We start from the raw sequence: 13006 nt of genomic DNA on the forward strand, positions 1-13006 counted from the left end.
TCGACTTGAATAGTCTGTGGGGCTGTCCTGTGGGATAGGTTCTTCTCTCAATGGTACCTTCTTCTAGACGGGAGAAGCTTTGGCTACAGAGGAAGCGTGGAGCACAAGTTTCAGCCATTGTGCCAACTCTGACCCAGGAGACGGCAACTCTCATGTTCCCAGGAGAAAGAATTCTGGGGAAGAGTGGCATAGATGATTAGCAATGTTGACTGTGACCACAGGAGGAGGGTGGGGATTAGCTCTGGGCCCGTCCTTCTTTATATCGGGAAGAACTGCCTTTCCCACTTGCCCTGCCCTCCCTCTCCTTGTATGAAAAGGGACCATCCAAGAGCACAGCTGAACCCCCACCGCTGCGGTAATCGTGGACTCTGCGTGGACTCTTCGGCATTCCCTGCCTCGTGTAGACAATGGCTGGTACCAATGACGGAAATATAGACATCAATTTTGCAATGCAGAATAAGAAGAGCGAATATCTACTAACTGCTTAGTGTGCATCAGACACCACGTTAAGTGTTTTACATGTAACATCTCATTTAATTCTCATGCTAGCCCTAAGGGATAGGTAACATCAATCATCAGATTTTTCTAGACGGGGAATGCGAGGCACGTGGAGCTGGAGTTACTTGCCCAAGGACGCACAGCTAGTGTGTGGTACAACCAGAATTTGACTTCAGGCAGTCTAAAGTTAAAACTGACATTCATAACCACCAGATTATGAATTTAATTATAGATGTTTTGGATTTCTAATGTTGGCAAGACTTGGAAATGGAAACTCGCAGAAGGCAGTGAGGCAGTGAAGGATACACAACTGGACGAGGCCAGGCCTGGGCTCAGAGCCATCGGGGGAGATGGTGGTTGAAAAGTGCCCATGGTTAAGTTTATTCAGACTATGAGGCTGAGAGTCAATTATACAGATTTACAACGCAGAAAGAACGTCATGCAAACATTTTATGTATTCATGGGATGTTTTCCCAAGCCATGAGTTAGAAATAACTGACTACTATTATCACAGTCCATGGACAGAACATTCCAACTCTGAGGAAATGGAACCCAGACACAGAAATATATGTCCTAAATCATGCTGAAAAGTCAGAAGCAGTTGGGATTTTTGAGAAGCAGAAATCTCTCTGGTCCCATAAGTGCGGGAGAAAACCATGGTCGTCGGTGAGCCCTGGTGAGGAGATCTGACATTCGGTAGCTCTGCCTTAGCATCCCTGACCTCACACTCAGTGCCCTCCCTGTTCCCTCGAGAGACCCTGGAGCAGGGCTCTCACTCCTGAAGGAGCTTCTAACGGATGCCCCGCAGATGCCCAGGAAACAGCTGCGTCGTTTGAGCCGAGGAAATGAGAACCAATCCTGTTCAGCCCCATTCTGCTCCTGGATACGTTATCAAAGTGTAAAGTGTTTTCACTGACCCATCCCCATTTCATTGCAGATGTCTGAATTTTCCCTCATATACAGGGGACAAAGTCACGATAAATTGCTACCTACTTGCGCCGAGTTTCATTTTGTTCTGATTCATTGCTCACTTGGGGACCTTCTAAAATCACAGTTTATGGACTCTACATCCTGGTGGTTCCCAGAGATAAATGAGCCTGGATTCTAGGGAATGCAAATGTCTTCAAACTTACAGCCAGCTTCCAGGCTCCCTGCAAAGGTCTCTTAAGCCTCTGAGTATTTCCTCTCTTAAATCACACATCACTGGCACAGGCGGAATATTTTCGAGTGACTTCTTTCTCGTTAGGAGACAGTCCCTTGAAGCCCTACCGAGTAGACAGAAATGCTGTGGTTCTTGGCAGTTTTATTGCACCGTTCTTAGGTCTAGTTTAGAGATTCTCTTTTAAAGCTGGGTTTGTTTTTATTTTTCCTGAAAGAAACTGTTTCTTTAGGGCTGTACTTGAAACAGGACATTGAACCTCTCTTGGCATGTTTATGGGCCGGGTGAAGGACTGTGTGTGCGAAAGGGGGCTTAGTATCTCACTTGTGCAAATGTCGTGACTTTTACCGGACGCCTTTCCAATTAGCTGATGTGACTCCCCAGAGCCTGTGTTGGGCTGTCGCACAGCATTGGCACCCCAAGTACTCTGCCAAATGCTCATCTGGATGTGAAAGTCATTTTTGCTTCAAACTCGAATGGGTTCTCTTACAGAGTCCGTCAGATGTGTTTAAGTGAGCAGGTTAAGGGGATGTGGCAGAGAATGAGGGGGCAGTTTTCTGTGCCATGAGATAAGAGCCACAGCGTCACATCAAGGTAGCACATACGGAAAATGGCCCTTTATTGAGATATGCAGACACTTCTTGGGAATGTAAAGAAGCCTGTTGCTCAGGATGGTAAACAATTGTTCTCAAATGGCGGAGACACAGATAAATCATGTGACAATGTGGGAAGGGTTTGGAACTTCTTGAAGCTTGGTTTTTCCTCATCAGTGTTTACCTTCAAAGCCCTTCAAATGTGCAGCCAGAAATTTGGGTATTTGAAAGTGTGCTACAGACACACACGAAAAGGTCACAAACCACTGATCTGTACCCAAGAATATCAGTTAGGCTCTAATACACACACACACACACACACACACACACACACACACACACACACCTGCTTCCGTTCACATTTATGATTCTTCTTTTGGATTTTCTTAAATTGTGCCGCTCCTCTTCATTGAGATTTTTCAGATTTTGTTGATTTCCACCCATGTTTTTGTTTATACTATAATATTTTGCCTGACAGAGCCTACGCATGAGCCTAGGAAAATTGCTTTCCGTAAGACTGAACAGTAGCCAACCTCTCTTGCTCTCAGGCATATACCCAACTTTCCAAAGCGATTATTCCTGGAAACCGCAAAAATTGAAAGTGGAAGACAGCTAACCTGGAAACACCCCATTGTCCTTCCCCCTCTGCCGTTATCAAGGTCAGTGATGAGGATTAGAGACAAGTGTCCTGGCCCCTATGTTGTGGGTATTTTTGTGGTACGTGGGGCTCCTTAACACTGAGAGTTGTGGCCCCTAGGCACGTGGGGAGCTGCCGTGGAGGGTGTTGTCAGGAACTTCCCATTGCAGGAGCTCCAAAGTGTCACCCACGAGCTCCTGGCTCTGCAGGAGCGGGATTGTGCTGGAAAGTACACACGCTCTAAGGCAGCACCCACACTGCTGCACCGCCCCCTTATTACTGCTGCAGCCTTGGGAGAGTTGCCTATTCTGTGAGCCTCAGCCTCCTCCCTTTGTGGAAGATGGAAATAAAATTCCTTCCTCCGCAGTTATTAAAATCAAATAAGATAATGTCTGTCAAGCGCCAGCTACCACAGCCACTTGGTAAATGTTCATTTCCTTGCGTCTCTTTACCCCATAATATGAGCAATAACTCTCTCACTGGGCTGCAGCTTCTGTTTCTGGAACTGGAATATCTATACATCAACTGGTGGGGATGATGCTGCTTCTTTAGCGTGTCCATCAGGTTTCTTGGCTGGTCTTAGACGAAACAGGGGCAGGGGGGCAAATCTGAATGTGAAGCAGGTATTAAGGGCGTAAATAGCAGGGTGTAAGTCTGGGCTATCTGGAGTCACCTTCCTATAAACATATATCACAGTTTATATAATACAGGTAACTGCGATGAACTCTCCCCTTCAGCCCATCCTGTCTACGATGGCAGACTGTTTTGTTGTTTACCAAGCCCATGACTCATTTTTCCTGGGCCCTGGACAGCTAGGTCATATTTCCCTACCTTCTTGCAGTTGCACGTGGCCAGTGGAAGGTAGCCAGGTCCGGTGACGCTCTACTTTCTCCCCTCCCCATCTGCCACATGGATGTCAATGTCCAGGGCGACCCTGGAAACCACGTGCTGAAGCAGACAGAGCCCCCGACAGCCTGGGTCCATAAGTGGCTGTGTGGAACAGAGCACTGCCTGCCTCACCATCTGGACTTCACCCAAACAACAGAGGAACTCTCTGTGTTTTCAGCCATTGAAACCTCAAGGTTTATCTGTTACAGCAGCTAACATTACCTTAACTAATAATCTTGATGAAACAAGGGGTAGATTTTTAAAACTTTCCTTTCTGCTGGCATTTGACACCCTTCTGAACATGACAGCACCGTTTTGTATTTTGCTACTGGGGGAAAACAAATTTCATAATTGCTTCAAAACGAACTACATGGTCTCTGTTCAAAACAGGCGGTGTATATTAATCACGAGAAATACAGAACAAAGTTCTCTGTCAACAAGAGGTCTCTTAGATTTTTTTTTTTTTTTTTTTTTTTGCCTAATAGTTTCAGCTGAAAGCCAGGGTTAGTGATTAACTACATTTATTCTGTTTTAAATTAGATTAAACACTCCTGATGCCAGGTGCTGGGCTAGGAAGGAGGAACTTAATAAAGACAGAAGAAATAAAATAATTCTGTTTTTCTAAATTATTAGAAATTCAGAAATTAGAAAATTAATTTTTTTCTGGGGGCGCCTGGGTGGCGCAGTCGGTTGAGCGTCCGACTTCAGCTCAGGTCACGATCTCGCGGTCCGTGAGTTCGAGCCCCGCGTCGGGCTCTGGGCTGATGGCTCAGAGCCTGGAGCCTGCTTCCGATTCTGTGTCTCCTTCTCTCTCTGCCCCTCCCCCCTTCATGCTCTGTCTCTCTCTGTCTCAAAAATAAATAAACGTTAAAAAAGAAAAATTAAAAAAAAAATTAATTTTTTTCTAATGCATCCTATATACATCCGTGTTTTCTTAAGTAAAGTATACTGAAGATAGTTTTACTTTTTCCATTCTTCAGCTTCATCAATCATAAAATGAGGGACTATTAATCCACAGGATTTGAGGATTAAATGGGGATCATGTCTACCTCCCAGCCTAATGCCTGGCACAATAAATATTAAATAATACACACAATAACTATTGAAACCTTGACCTCTTTCGTAATGATTTGGTTTATTGGATTTTGCTTTGGAATTACACTTAGGAACATAAATTTTCGCCCTCGGAGACTTGTAAAGTATCTTTGGCCGCTTACCCCAACATCAGTTGGAGCTAGACGGCAGTGCTTTGAGCTGTGGTATCCACTTTTACAATTTTTACTGACTTCTTCTTGCTGGTTTTTACTGACGACACCTTCACCTCCTCTTCCAATCTTTTTCTACGGAGAGAAGAAAATCAAACACCCCTGGTAGAAACACTTGATAAAAGGTGGACAAGCTCTGTATGCGAGCTAGGGAATAGTTTGGCGGAACAGATTACTAGCCACCAGAATGGCTGCTTCAGCGGCTTGGGGGCCCATTACAGTCAATGCCAAGATCACGACTGGTTCCAGCAAACTGAGGTTAACAGAAGTCACAACTCCCAGACTAGGTGTGGCCTTGCTGCTCTTCCTGCCAGCTAGCTCAGCACCTTCGCTGGTGGGAGGGAGAGAAGAAAGAGAGGGGGGAGGTAGAGCAAGGGGGGGTGGGGGCTGAAGCAGGAGAGGAGGCCCAGGGTAAGAAGTCACTTTGGTGGGTCTTCGCTGAGTGAGGCGGCCAGGTGATTCGTGTGCGCATCAGAGCTTTTTAGGAGCCCAGCTCTCAGGCACCTGTTCTGCTTTTCATTCTGATCAGCCCTATGTCACACTACCTGCTTCCCTTGCCAATGATAACTGTCGTTCATGGAAATTGTTTCCTAGGGTGTTTTGTGAACATGGCATCCAGTTATTTGGCTCTGTAACACTTTGGCTACCACTGATGCTAAATTGTTTTTCCTATTCCTTTTTCATATTGCATCTGTATATCTTCATTTGTGAGCTCACTCTTCACAGTCCTTCCCATTTTTATTGTTATAAGCATCATTTCTTCCAAGTGAGAATAATTTTGGTTTTGTTACTCTATTTTTCTGCTGCCCGTTGTAGAAAAAGAATAACTAAATTTTCTTCAGCATGGCTAAAATTTTCAGAACAAGAACGTCATACATCACCGCATCTGTTTACCCCAAATAGAATTATATTAAAGGGGCCATATTATGGCCTACTTTTGGAAAACAGCTTTATTAAGAAATAATTCGCTTAGGGGCACCTGGGTGGCTCAGTCAGTTAAGTGTCCGACTTCAGCTCAGGTCATGATCTCACAGTTCATGGGTTTGAGCCCTGCATTGGGCTCGGTCCTGATGGCTCAGAGCCTGGACCCTGCTTCAGATTCTGCGTCTCCCTCTCTCTCTGTTCCTCTCTCACTCATGCACTGTCTCTCTGTCTCTCAAAAATAAATAAACATTAACTTAAAAAAAATTTTTAAGTGGGGTGCCTGGGTGGCTCAGTCAGCTAAGCATCCAACTTCGGCTCAGGTTGTGATCTCACGGTTTTGTGGGTTCGAGCCCCACGTTGGGCTCTGTGCTGACAGCTCAGAGCCTGGAGCCTGCTTCGGATTCTGTGTCTCCTTCTCTCCCTGACCCTCCCCTGCTTGTGCTCTCTTTCTCTCTCTCAAAAAAGAAATAAACGTTAAAATAAATAAATTTTTTAAGAAATAATTCACATATACTATGCACCCATGAAAAGTGTACAATGCCATATTTTTAGTATATTCAGAGTTGTGCAACCATTGCCACAATATAATTTTTAGAGATGTTCATCCCCCTAAGAAGAAATCCTGTCCCCCTCTCCTCCTCACACTTCTCGGGCCTAGGAAACTACCCGTCTACTTCCTGTCTCTATAAATTTGCCTCTCCTGGACATGTCATCTAAATGGGTAATAGGTGGTCTTCACCAAGTGACCTTGGTGACTACCTTCTTTCACTTAGTGTGGTATTTTCGAGGCCCACCGTGTTGTAGTGCGTATCAGCACTTCATTTCTCTTTATGGCCAAATAACATGTCATATATGGACACACCACATTTTATTTATGCATTTGTCGTGTGATGGGCACTTGAGTTGTTTCCACTTTTTGGCTATCATGAATATTGCTGCTATGAGCATCCACATTCAAGTTTTTGTGTAGGCGTGTGTTTTCATTTCTCTTGCATAGATACAGAGGATTGCTGGATCCTGCGATAACTCTGCACTTAACTTTATGGTGCAGCTGCCCGACTGCTGTCCACAGTGGCTGCACCAGTTTACGTTACCGCCAGTGGTGCGTGAGGGCTCCAATTTCTGCACATCCTCACCAACATTTTTTACTATCTATATTTTTGGCTAGGAGGTATGAAGTGGTTTTATTGTGGTTTTGATTTTCATTTCCCTAATGACTAATGATGTTGAGCATCTTTTCATGTGCTTATGGGCCATTTGTGTTTCTTCTTGGGAGAAATGTCTATTCAAGTCCTTTTCCTATTTTTTAATTAATTAATTAATTGTTTAATTTGCATCCAAGTTAGTTAGCATATAGTGCAACAATGATTTCAGGAGTAGATTCCTTAGTGCCCCTTACCCATTTAGCCCATCCCCCCTCCTACTACCTCTCCAGTAACCCTCTGTTTGTTCTCTGTATTTAAGAGTCTCTTATGTTTTGTCCCCCTCCCAGTTTTTACATTATTTTTGCTTCCCTTCCCTTATGTTCATCTATTTAGTATCTTACAGTCCTCGTATGAGTGAAGTCATATGATGTTTGTCTTTCTGTGAATTTCACTTAGCATAATACCCTTCAGTTGCACCCACGTAGTTGCAAATGTCCTTTGTCTACTTTTTTTTTATGTTTTTATTTTATTTTTGAGAGAGACAGACAGAGTGCGGGCAGGGGAGGGGCATAGAGAGAGAGGGAGACACAGAATCTAAAGCAGGCTCCAGGCTCCGAGCTGTCAGCCCAGAGCCCGACTCGGGGCTTGAACTCACGAACTGTGAGATCATGACCTGAGCTGAAGTCGGACGTTTAACCGACTGAACCACCCAGGCGCCCCTCCTTTGTCTGTTTTTAACTGGATTAGCTTTTTATTATTTATTAAGTTGTAAGAATTTTTTATATATTCTGGACACAAATCCCTTATCAGACATGTAATTTGTGACTATTTTCTCCCATTTAGTGGGTTGTCTTTTCATTTTCTTTTTTTTTTTAATTTTTTTTAACGTTTACTTATTTTTGAGACAGAGAGAGACAGAGCATGAACGGGGGAGGGTCAGAGAGAGGGAGACACAGAATCGGAAACAGGCTCCAGGCTCTGAGCTGTCAGCACAGAGCCTGACGCGGGGCTCAAACTCACGGACCGCAAGATCGTGACCTGAGCCGAAGTCGTTCACTCAACTGGCTGAGCCACCCAGGCGCCCCTCTTTTCATTTTCTTGATGTGATCACTTGCAGCACAAAAGTCTTCGATTTTGATGAAGTCCCATTTGTTTCCTTTGGCACTTGTGTTTTTGATGTCATATCTAGGAAACCAATTATGACCCAAGGTCATGAAGTTACTCTGGTGTTTTCTCCTAAGGGTTTTATAGGTTTAGCTTCTACGTTTGGGTCAGTAACCTAACACAAATTGATTTTCTTACAGCTCTGGAAGTCAGAAGTCTAAAATAGGTCTCACTAGGCTAACATCAAGGTGTCGACAAGGTCGCATTCCATGTGGAAGCTCTAGGGAAGAATCAGTCCCTGCCTTCTTGCCTCTTCTGTGTTCTAGAGTTGGCCCACCTCTTTTGGCTCATGGCTCCCTTTCATCTTCAAAGCCAGTGATGGCATGCTGCGTTCTCACATCAAATCACTCTGACTTCCTCTTCTGCCTCTGTCTCCCACATTTAAGGACCTGATTATTACATTTTTTTTTTAATTTTTTTTTTCAACGTTTATTTATTTTTGGGACAGAGAGAGACAGAGCATGAACGGGGGAGGGGCAGAGAGAGAGGGAGACACAGAATCAGAAACAGGCTCCAGGCTCTGAGCCGTCAGCACAGAGCCCGACGCGGGGCTCGAACTCACGGACCGCGAGATCATGACCTGGCTGAAGTCGGATGCTTAACCGACTGCGCCACCCAGGTGCCCCAAGACCTGGTTATTACATTGGGCCCACCTGGATATCCCAAGATAATATGCCTATTTTAAAATCATCTGAGGGGCGTCTGGATGGCTCAGTCAGTTAAGGGGCTGACTTCGGCTCAGGTCATGATCATATGGTTCGTGAATTCAAGCCCCAGGTCGGGCTCTGTGCTGACAGCTCAGAGCCTGGAGCCTGCTTTGAATTCTGTGTCTCCCTCTCTCTCTGCCCTTCCCTTGCTTGTGCTCTCTCTCTCTCTTCCTCTTCCTCTCTCTCTCTCTCTCTCTCTCAAAAATAAACATTAAAAAAAGTAATCTGATTAGCCACCTTGATTCCTTCTGCTATCTTAACTCCCTTTGCCATGCAATGTAACATATTCAATATTCTATCTGCCACAATCTGTGACCTATTTTGAGTTAATTTTTAAATTGTATTTGAGAGAGAGAGGAAGCGCACATGGATGCAGAGGGGAGGGGCAGAGGGAGAGACACAGAATCTTAAGCAGGTTCCATGTTCAGCTGGAGCTCAGACCCCCCCCATGCGGGGCTCAATCCCAAGACCCTGGGATCATGACCTGAACTGAAATCAAGAGTCAGACGCTCAACCTACTGAGCCGCCCATTTGCCCCTTGAGGTAATTTTTGTGTGTGGTGTAAAGTAAGGGCCCAACTTCATTCTTCTGCACGTGGATATCCAGTTATCCAGCACCATTTGCTGAAAAGATTCTCCTTCCATTTATGTGGCCTATTTTTCTCTTAACATCAAAATGTACCCATATCCATCAATATATAACATGGCCATTTGATTTTTTTTAAGTTTATTTATTTATTTTGAGAGAGAGAGAGAGAGAGAGAGAGAGAGAACAGTTGTGTGCAAGTAGAAGAGGGGCAGAGAGAAGAAAGAGAGAGAATCAGGGTCTGTGCTCTCAGCACAGAGCCCGACTCAGGGCTCGATCTCACGAACCGTGAGATCAATACCTGAGCCAAGATCAAGAGGCAGATGCTTAACTGACTAGGATTTCACTTTTTTAATACACCATGGAGAATTTACATTGTTTCTCCATTGCTTTCACTATTAAAATTGCCTTTATCTGATTTATGGGTCTTCTTATGGGCATAAACCCTTTTCCATTATGTTGTACATTGCCATTGAAAATGTTCACTTCTTTCCACCATCCTGGTTTAAGCTCTTCTTTTTTCATCTGGGCCACAGCCTTACTCCACCTGATCTCCCAGCTTCCGATCTTGCCTCTTTCCAGTTTGTTTCTCCATCACAGAGTGGACTTTGAAAATGCAAATCTAGTCATGTAACTGGCACCTCTGTCCTTAAAACAGATCCTCAGTAGGAAAAGGACAAAACTCTTTGTCACGGCCCCCTGTTGGCCTTCGCCTGATCTCATGGGGTGCCTCCACTTGCTCACTCCATCTGTCCACACCTGCTTCCTCTCAGATCCTCTTGAAAACCCCTTGCTGCCATCGCAAGGCAGTCTCCCTAATGGGGACAGGCCTCTAGCTCACCACACATCTTCCCTCCTCAGCCCTTTCCACCTGCAGGCTTAGATTTACTTTGTGGATTTCATTAATTTGGCCTCCTGCACCAGCAAGTGAGGTCTATAAAGATAGGAGTGGACTCTGCTTTTGCTGGTATCTACGCTCCGGGTTCTAGCGCATGATAGGTACTGATATCTTAGCCAAGAAACAAGATCAATACATTTTCTACTGGGTATTTGACTTTTCATTTAGTTTATGGTATTTTTAATTCACAGAACCCTAAAAATTTGCATAAATCTTTTCCTTTATGGTTTCTGCCTTTGTTCGAGCCATGCTTAAAAGTCCTTCGTGGCTTCAAGAATGTAGAGATGTTGACCTATTTTCTTTTATTGATTTTATACTTCTCTTGTTGGCATTGAAACACTGAATCTGCCTGCCATTTGTTTTTAGCATATGCTATAAACTAGGAAGATGACTTTATTTTCTTGCCAAATGGTTAGCAGTATTCTCAACCCTTTCCATCCTTTCCTTTGCTGACTTGAGGTGACTCGTTGACTACACATTAAATTCTTTCCATGCTTAGTTGTGTAAATAGTCTGTCTTTCCCACACTGGCAGTGTTTGCCACTTTTTTAAATTATTGTAACTCGAGGGGCGCCTGGGTGGCTCAGTCGGTTAGGCGGCCGACTTCGGCTCAGGTCATGATCTCTCAGTCTGTGAGTTCGAGCCCCGCGTCGGGCTCTGTGCTGAAAGCTCAGAGCCTGGAGCCTGTTTCAGATTCTGTGTCTCCCTCTCTCTCTGACCCTCCCCCGTTCATGCTCTGTCTCTCTCTGTCTCAAAAATAAATAAATGTTAAAAAAAATTTTTTTTTAAATTATTGTAACTCTAGACTATGTTTTCATATTTGATAGTCACACTTTCTAAGCAAATGCGTTTTTATTAAGTAATATTTTTAAGTTCTATGATTTGAACTAAGGGTTACTAGACAGAGAACTGTCGCTCAGAGCGATTCTCAAACTTGGGCGGGTATCCACAGGGCGTGTGCCAACACAGATCGACGGGCCCCCATCTGTTACCGATTCAGTAAGTGTGTTTGCGTTTCTAACAAGTTGCCTGATGATGTGGCTCCAAGGACCACGATTTGAGAACCTCTGCCATGGAGTAAAGACTACGGTCAACCTGGGAGTGGCCCAGATGCCTTCTCTGAATTAATTTCCCAGTGTGCCCTCAGACGTCAGATGAGCCTGCCCCGTGTGCTTTTCGTGAGCACCTCCGTGACAGGCTCTGGCCCTGCTCCTGGAACTACTTCAGAGCTGATCCAGGGGAACATAGCCCTCCTTCCAGCGACCCAGAGAGGTGCTCAGCCTAACGGCACAGCTGCCCCGCTGGTGACAGGTGCCTGTGCAGCCATGCTTCGGGCCTTTAAGACAGAAATGAGAGAAAGGGAAGAATGCAGTGACTCCCTTTGCTTTAGGCTCTCGCGACTTTCCTTCTGTTCTCCAGCGATGGGATCAGAGAACCCCTCTTTGCTTTCCTCATTTCCTGCTCCCTTGGCTATTTAATGGCTCCTTGGTCCACACAAAGGGAGAGTTAATTACTAACACCTGCTTCTCCTCCCAGACCCATAGGCAACTTCTTGACCGAGACTTTTCCCACCTCGTCCCCACGATGTAAGCATATTTAAGGAAATCGACATAGTTTTAACAATTTAGCCATACAGCGTATACCTCCGTGGAGAGGGCTGCATCTCACTTCTTCCTTCATAAAGGCACAGACGTATTTTGAGGGAAATAAAATAGCCTTAGAGGAGCTATCTGCTATAGGTTTGCTCTTTCGTTGTTGCTGTTATTAAGACAGAAGGACATGATTATATTGAACGTGAAATGTGTGGCATCAGGAAAATGTTTGTTTCCCGACTTTCCGATTCTCGCATGTGTTTTCCCTATCACTTATATTTTCCCTCTTCTAGGTCACCCAAAAGTTAGGTTGGAAATTACTGGCATTTCCTTGAGGGATGTACCTTCTGAGAATTTCTCCTTTTCGTTTTCCCTTTTGTGGTTTCTAAAACGCACCATCAGAAGACCTGTCACAAGCTGACGAGAGTTTCCCGCTGGACCTTCCCTTGTCTCCTTTCCCTATTCAGCACACACTGTATGAGGCTGCCCATGTGCAGAGTCTTGGGAAAACAAAAGGACACGTCGCCAGTCATCAAGACCTTGCTCTCTATAGATGAAGGCAGATACCTTAGTTAACAATTACAAAACAGTAGGACAAACACAGTGTTGTAGGTCATCAGGGGATGCCTGAGGACCAAGGCCAGGGGCACTGCCCTCAGCTTGGCAGGAAGCCCGGCAAGGCACAACTCCCAGAAAAGGTAACATTTAAGCAGATCATTGGGGGAGGGGATGTGTGCATTTATTTATATCATTAACTGTTATTATTCCTATTTTTTCATTTTTATTTACTTTTGGAATAGCAGTTCATTCACATGTTTGACAATTCAGTGAGTATGAAAAGGTTATAAAAGTGCCCTCCAATAGAAATGTGACGTGATTGAAATCTTCCTAGTAGCCACATTTAAAAAAATTAAAACAAAACAAGTAAAATTAGTTTTGATACTATATTTTA

This window comes from Herpailurus yagouaroundi, unplaced genomic scaffold (genome assembly GCF_014898765.1).
Source record: "Herpailurus yagouaroundi ecotype Mexico unplaced genomic scaffold, PumYag 184, whole genome shotgun sequence".
Classification (NCBI taxonomy): Eukaryota; Metazoa; Chordata; class Mammalia; order Carnivora; family Felidae; genus Herpailurus; species Herpailurus yagouaroundi.